The sequence below is a fragment of the Antechinus flavipes genome, chromosome 5, assembly GCF_016432865.1.
Source record: "Antechinus flavipes isolate AdamAnt ecotype Samford, QLD, Australia chromosome 5, AdamAnt_v2, whole genome shotgun sequence".
NCBI classification, from domain to species: domain Eukaryota; kingdom Metazoa; phylum Chordata; class Mammalia; order Dasyuromorphia; family Dasyuridae; genus Antechinus; species Antechinus flavipes.
The window spans coordinates 261,105,497-261,113,789 of record NC_067402.1 but is presented as its reverse complement, the minus strand read 5'-3'; the positions used below and the strand labels follow the sequence as shown (position 1 = coordinate 261,113,789).

Here is an 8,293-nt window from a genome sequence, read left to right as displayed (position 1 = left end):
TTTGGAGAAGTCATTTAATTTCCTGGGCCTCAGTGAAATTCCTTCCAATTCCATACCTATGATTGTAATAGTATTCTTCTGACTTTCTTCATCTATGAAAGATAAATAGACTCATTAAACTCAATAACTTCTAAAATCCTATCTAGCCTAAACACTAGAACCTTGATGACCTTAATTCAGGTCCTCATTAACTTTCACCTAGATAATTGTGACTGCCTCCTAACTGAGCTCCTTCCTCTCTCTCCCACTCTAATCCATCCTACACATATTACCAAAGTGAATTTTCCTTAAGGGCAGATATGTCCATGTGACTCAGCTACCTCACAAGCTCCAAAAATTTCCTACTGCTTCTAGTATAAAATGTCTCCTTTTAGCTTTAAAAGAATTGTACAATCTAGCCCTTGTTTATCTTAATTTTACGGCACAGTATATATATTTACTTTTTAGTAATAAATTAGTTTTATTCAACATTTTAATTATAGAGTAGAATATCATAGATGCCCAAACTCTATTCTGATAAAAAAAAAAATGCTTTCTGTTTATATTTTAGAACAGCTAGCAAACTTTTGGTTTTCTAGAGAAACAGATTAAATTCCCAACCAGATCATAGTTAAAATAATCATAAGATATATTTATTGTGAATTAGATTTTTTTGTTGTTGTTGTGAAGGAAAAACTTGAATGATTAAAGCTTTCAGATTATCCAAGGACAGATGGGAAAAGAAGGTAAAGTTGATGGATTTGAGTTTCCAGTTCCATTAATTTCCTCCAGTCACTCTCTAGTTGAAGCACTAATGAGCAGCAAAATGGCTAAGGAGGAGGAGGAAAAGGGGAAGGAGCCAAGGGCTTATATAATACTCAAACTGGATAATCAACCTTGAAATGAATCAAAGCAGACTGTAGTTAGGGGTTGGATGAGTTTGAGAGGGAAAGGTGATATCAGATATCAAAGCCTTATCCTTCACCTCCCAGCTTAATCCATAGCATTTCCTTAAAGTGATTCCACTGCTCAAAGCCAAACACCTGCCTCCCTGGGTTGATTAAAAAATGCCAGACCATTAGTTTGTTTCTTAGGGATGTAGGGAGTCTGTTTATACATGTGTGTAAACATAGGTATGTCTGTGTGTACATATGTATGTGGATGTAGATATATATAAATAAATACATATGTATATATAGGTGAATATATGTATGCAGATATGTGTGTATATATACTCACACATGCATATATGGTATATACATACAATTCTCTCTATATATATAGGTTCACACATACATGTATATAAATATATACTATGTTTATATTATGGCATCTATATAGGCAGAATATATACTTATATGTATACATAAACATATATGTATCAACATGTATACATAAATATTATGGGGAAGTATATGCATACATACAATCAAGTTCTTACCCACATATTAATTCATATACATATATATTACATATTATATATTTATACAGCAGGTGAATTCTTATTACTTATTGAATTGACTCAAAGAACAAGGAATTATTTAGATCATCAAGTTAAATGCTTAAGGTTTTTTTTTTTGGGGGGGAGATGTAATTTATTCCTACTATTTTTTTTACTGAAGTTACTGTTTTATTAATTTTTTCACTGAATCTTAAATTTGCCAAAGAAGCCATTATGTCACATGCAAATATATATAGCTTATTTCTTTTTTGCTTATGTTTATAAGAAGTAGTGTGGTATATAGTAGATAGAGAGCTGATCATAGATTCAGAAACACTTGGATTTCTGTCCTGTTTCTTAAACATACAAACTGTCAGACACTGGGCAAATCACTTCACTTCCTAGTGTTCCAGCCAACTCTTTAGAAAGAGAAAGTGTTGACCTTTATTGGTAGAGCAAATTTCTTCAACTGGAAATATCTGTGAAATCACAATTGTGGTCTCATATCTTTTGCTTATATTCATTCCCTCAAATTCATTTTCTTTCTTTCATTCCTATAGATAGTATTTTCTTTTTTTTTAATTTAAATTTTATTTTATTTAATAATAATTTTGTATTGCCAGAATCCATGCCAGGATAATTTTTTTACAACATTATCCCTTGCACTCGCTTATGTTTCGTTTTTTCCCCTCCCTCCCTCCACCCCCCCCAAGATGGCAAGCAGTCCTATATATGTTAAATATGTTGCAGTATATCCTAGATACAATACATATTTGCAGAACCGAACAGTTCTCCCGCTGCACAGGGAGAATTGGATTCAGAAGGTAAAAATAACTCGGGAAGAAAATCAAAAATGCAAATGGTTCACATTCATTTCCCAGTGTTCCTTCTTTGGGTGTAGCTGTTTCTGTCCATCATTTATCCATTGAAACTCAGTTAAGTCTCTTTGTCATAGAAATCCACTTCCATCAGAACACATCCTCATACAATATCGTTGTCGAAGTGTATAATGATCTCCTGGTTCTGCTCATCTCATTTAGCATCAGTCCATGTAGGTCTCTCCAAGCCTCTCTGTATTCATCCTGCTGGTCATTCCTTACAGAGCAATAATATTCCATAACATTCATATACCACAATTTACCCAGCCATTCTCCAATTGATGGGCATCCATTCATTTTCCAGTTTCTAGCCACTACAAACAGGGCTGCTACAAACATTTTGGCACATACAAGTCCCTTTCCCTTTTTTAGTATCTCTTTGGGGTATAAGCTCAATAGAAACACTGCTGGATCAAAGGGTATGCACAGTTTGATAACTTTTTGGGCATAATTCCAGATTGCTCTCCAGAATGGCTGGATTCGTTCACAACTCCACCAACAATGCATCAGTGTCCCCGTTTTCCCTATAGATAGTATTTTCAAAACAATATCTAATAATAAGGGTGACACTGGAAAGCTTTGCTTTCCACCTGATCTTTTTCATCAAGTTATATTGGGAGATTAATAGTAGCCTAAAATAGATGTATTTTGAGAGTTCAGCTCAAGACTCAGAGGTACAGATGTTTTTTTTTTAATCACTTATTTTGGAATATACAGTTGTGAACACTATCTTTTTATTGTTTTAGGGTTTGTTTTTTTTTCAGACTGTTGCTAGCTTATTGAATTTGGAAAAGGAAACCTGGTCTCTGATATCTTGAGTGATTGGGAGATCTATCCTTTCAATCATACAAGCTCCTTAATAGAATGTAGGCTTACAGAACAGTTTTATTTTTATTTAGTATATTGCCTCAAATATAGTTGGTGCTTGATAAATGCTTGAAATAGGTCAGGATTCCTTTAAACAGCTTCATCTTTTACTTATTGAAATTGAAAGGATGTGAATTGTGGACTTTGCTAGTTACTACTAGTGCAACCTTGGGTGACATTGGGAAAGAAATCTCTGGGGCTTTATTATCTCACCTATAAAGTAAGGCATTTGGACTAGATGGGATCCAAAGTACTTTCTACTTTTAGAACTGTGATCTTATGATTCCATAAGCAAAAGAATAACAAAAGTTGCCACCACTCTGTCAAAATGAAGGAAAATTCTATGGAAAACAGATTCTTCCTTTCATGCCAGCAACAATTATGTTTTTTCTTGATCAGGGATAGTTTGCAATGTTATTAAGCAATCAATAATATCAGAAAAATTATCTGCAAAGCAATAACAAAAAGCTGGTGATCATTTTGAACCAAAAGAACCCCTTTTTATGACTCTCCATTGGTAATAATTCATCTTTAAAATATTGTAGCCTTCCCTCTCCACAAAGTGAATAACTATTATCACATTTACAATGCATTCCAATAAACATTTGTTAAGTACCTAATATGTGCCAGAAATTGTGCTAAGCACTAGGGATATAATAATAATTTTTTAAAAACCAAATAAATAAAGCTAATCCCTACTGTCATGGACTTTATAACCTAAATTCTGTTGTTTTCAATTGTGTCTAATTCCTCATGACCACATTTGAGATTTTCTTGGCAAAGATGCTGAAGTGGTTTGTCATTCCTTCTCCAATTTATTTTATAGATGAGGAAATGGAGGCAAATACGTGACTTGACTAAAGTCACACAGCTAGTGAGAGTCTGAGGATTTGAATTCATGGGGACTGGTCTTCCAGTTATGGTGCCCTACCCACTATGACAGTACCTAGTTGTCCTTCTGAACTAAAGGGGGAGACAATACACAAAGAGAGAGAAGAGGTATGGGGTAGAGGGATCCGTGAGGTAGTCATTGAGGAGGCATTGGGTCGTTGGAGTTGAAAGTAGTCAGGACAGCAGAATCAAAGTGCAGTGAGCTGAATCTTGTTTCTGCCATCTTCCTTTATGGAAGACATTGGAAAGAGTTTGCTACTCTATCCTCCAACTCTTGAATCAGAGGGAGAGGTTAAGGAAAGTTGGAAAGGAGGTAAAGGGAACTGTGGAAAGTGTCATGATCATATTCTCATTCTGGATATTTTTTAAGGTCTTTTTTCGTCCTAAATACCATGAATCTGTGTCTGAAAACCACATTCTACAATTTTGAGTTCAGTGTTCTCTCCATTATATTGGAGAACTTGGAGTTACTATTTTTATTTCACCACAGGCCTTTGCTTCAATGCCTGCTTTTACTCAAGCTTCTGAAATCATATAATATAGTTCAACAACAGAGAAATTGACAGTAAAAGTTTAAGGAGCAGATGAAAAGTGATGGATACAGAGGAACTTGTGAAGATTTGTATGAACAGATGCAGAGGGAAGGGAACAAAACCAGAATATTTTATACCATGCTAGCAACATTTCAGAGACAAGCAACTTTGGAAAGACTTCAAAACTCTGATGTGTGACCAGTCTTGAGTCAATATTATGGACCAGTGTCCTTGTAATCAATAAACACTTGTTTAGGACTTACCATATTCCAAGAGTGTACTTGATGGTACCTTTGTGCCTAGAATACAAGGCCTGAAGTCAGGAAAACCTGAGTTCAAATCTGGTCTCATTTACTATGTGATTTTGAGTAAATTACTTAACCCTATTTGCCTTAGTTTCCTCATCTATAAAATGAGCTAGAGGGGGGGAAAAAGCAAACAACTCTAGTATCACTGCCAAGATACCTCTGAAAGGATCATAGAGTTAGGTACAATTGAAAATAACTGAACAATGATAAATGTCCTTGGAACAATGTAAACTCTGGGGATGTGGCTCATATTCTTTTTTTTTAATAGCAGCTTTTTATTTTCACAATATATGCAAAGATAGTTTTCAACATTCATTCTTGCAAAACCTTGTGTTTCAATTTTTTCTTTCTTCTTTCTTCTTATACCCTCTCCTAGACAGCATGTAATCCAATGCATTTTAAACATGTGCAATTCTTCTATACATGTTACTGCAATTATCATGTTGCACAAAAAAAAAAAAAATCAGATCCAAAAGAAAAAAAATGAGAAAGAAACAAAAAAAAATAAGCCAAGACCAAAAAAAGAGTGAAAATCTTTGTTGTGATCCAGACTCAGTTCCCATATTCCTCTCACCGGATGCAGATGGCTCTCTCTACCACAAAGCCATTGAAACTAGTTTGAATCACCTCATTGTTGAAAAGAGCCTCATTCATCAGAATTGATTGTCATATAATCTTGTTGTACAATGTTCTCACTACTTAGCATCAGTTCATGCAAGTCTCTCCAGGTCTTTCTGAAATCATTCTGTGGATCATTTCTTATAGAGCAATATTCCATAACATACTTATTCAGCCATTCTCCAACTGATGGATATCCAGTCAGTTTCCAGCTCTTTGTATGGCTCATATTCTGATAGAGAAGACAGCATGAGAAAGAGTGATGTATGTACAAGATACATTCCAGGATAATTGGGAGGTAATGTAAGAGAAAAGCCACTAGCAATGGGAGGGATTTGAGGAGCTGAAAAAGGCTTGGAAAATGCAAAATTTAAGCTGATTCTTGAAAAAGTCAAGAAAACCAGAAGGTAAAAATGAGGAGGTGATCATTCTAGTCATAGGGGATGAAACAGTCAAGAGATAGAACATCACAGAGGTCAGTGTCATTGGATTGCACATAGTGGGTGCCTAATGAATACTTATTTCTTTCCCTTCTTCCCCTTACCTTTTAGAGTCAGTGGTGATTATCAATTTAGAAAAAAATAGGATTGACTGTGGCCATGACCTGCCTTTCCTCAAAAAAAAAAAAAAAAAAAAAAAATCAGCCAACTCTGCACAGCCTAGAGGCACTGGAACATATCAAGTGTGTTCAAGATTTAACCCCAGAGATTCACATTCCAGCCAAGGGAGATAAGCTTGAAGGGAACAAAAATGAATGTCCTGTCCAGTTGAAAAGAAACAAGAGGTGCCATAAGATCAGCTATGGCAGGAGAAAAGCAAAACAGGACATGTAAGTTTGGGGATTCCTTTGGCACCAGCCTTTGATGCAGAGGCACATGAGAGTAATGCCAGAAGTATCTTGTTATTAAATCTCTACCAGCCAGAGGAAAATTTTAATATCTTGTTAGCAATACCTGGCTCTTAGGGTATAGGAGAAGACCCAATTTTTTTTTTTGAAATGTCAGTACTCAATGCTCTAAATCCACCTTTTGTTGGCTTTTTTTCTTTTTTAAGTTTTTCTATAGACTTAAAATCTAAAATTAAATGTAAATTTAAATAAAGCTATGATGATTATAATAATGAATGGTAACTCTAATATTTAGGGGAATGCTAGAAATAATTGGGAATATTCTGAGACTACATTCTTCACGCTGTCAGCCATTAGCTTTGTTTTCATTATTTCCTCAGTCCTTTACTCTTGAATACAGTATTGGAAGGATAGATCTCTAAGCTTCACTTTTGGTAATTCATTACCTCACATGATCATAGACTTAGAACTGGAAGATGAGTACTGTGGGTATTATTACATTCATTTTACAATTGAAGAATCTGAGGCAAAGGAATGTTGACAGACTTCTCCCAGTGTGAGCATATTTAGTGTGAGAAGAGAGATTTGAACATAAGTCACTTTCCATCATAGAAATGATCTAGTCCATTCTCTCATGTTACATCAGAAAGGAGATACCATGATTTACTCAGGGTCACACAGATCATAAGTGGCAGAAATGATATTCAAACTCAGATTATCTGACTGAATATCAAGCACTTTTTATGTTGTACTAGGTGCCTCTCACAAAGGAATTGTCCTTTCTTAGGCAAAGGAATTCTTCAATGATGGTGAAGATGATGATAGTAATGGTAATGGTGGTGATGAAATTGATGGTGATGGTAGTTCTGAGGATGATGATGATGTCAATGGTGGCAGTGATGGCAATGGTGATGGTGATGATGATGATGATAATGGTAATGGTGGTGGTGATGGTGTAAGAGTTAAAGATGATGATAATGGCCGGCCCCTGCGCGCCCAGCTCTGAAGAGTTCCCTGGAACCTTCAACCATGGCAGAGTACGGAACCCTCCTATAGGACCTGACTGATAATATCACCCATGAGGATCTGGAACAGCTGCCCAAGTGAGAAAAGTGAGGAGATCACTACTGGTAGTGCCTGGTTTCACTTCCTCGAGACCCACAACAAATTGGACAAAGATAACCTTTCCTACATAGAGCATATCTTTGAGATTTCAAGGCGACCAGATCTGCTCACCATGGTGGTTGACTACAGGACCCGTGTGCTAAAGATCTCTGAGGAGGATGAGTTGGACACTAAGCTGACCCGAATTAAAGTGCCAAGAAATACAAAGATATCATTCGTCAGCCCTCAGAGGAAGAAGTCATTAAGCTGGCTCCCCGACCCAAGAAGGCTTGAAGGAGGAGGAGAAGAGGAGGAAGGTTGGACCTTCAGTGGACCACCCCCATCCTCCTGGGGAGGGGGAAGGGGCAAGCACTGCACCATTATCCCCTACCCTACCTATTCACTAACCTGGTCTTAACCACTCCCAATTGTGTGTGTGTGCACGCGCATGTGTGTGCTCATGCTCTGGCTGTCTGTCTGTCTGTCTAGCTCGCCTAGTCCCCCCTCCCTGGCGGGGGGGGGGCAGGATATGGGGTCTTAGTCCCTCCACTCCAGGAGGAGGTGGGGGCTACTTCTATGCAAATAGAAATCAGCACATTTCCCCTGCATCTCCTGGTCCCACTCCCTTATCTCTTTATGCCCCCCACAAAAAAGTCTAGGAGCAGAGTGGGGGTGATTTTTTCCAATGAAATGAGGAAAGATGGGGATAAGGAGAACTAAAATGTTGACGGGTTGGGAAGGTTCCTGAATGGGCTGAGGAGAGGACATAAGGAAAGAGTAAAATAGTAATTCTAGGCCAATGTGGCCCAAGAGTGGACCTGAGTTCC

General features: G+C 36.9%; 1 pseudogene; it reads left to right on the top strand.

Moving 5' to 3' along the window:
- The first annotated feature begins 7,349 nt into the window (after positions 1–7,349).
- On the top strand, positions 7,350–8,092 carry LOC127537875 (astrocytic phosphoprotein PEA-15-like; annotated as a pseudogene).
- Positions 8,093–8,293: the final 201 nt, after the last annotated feature.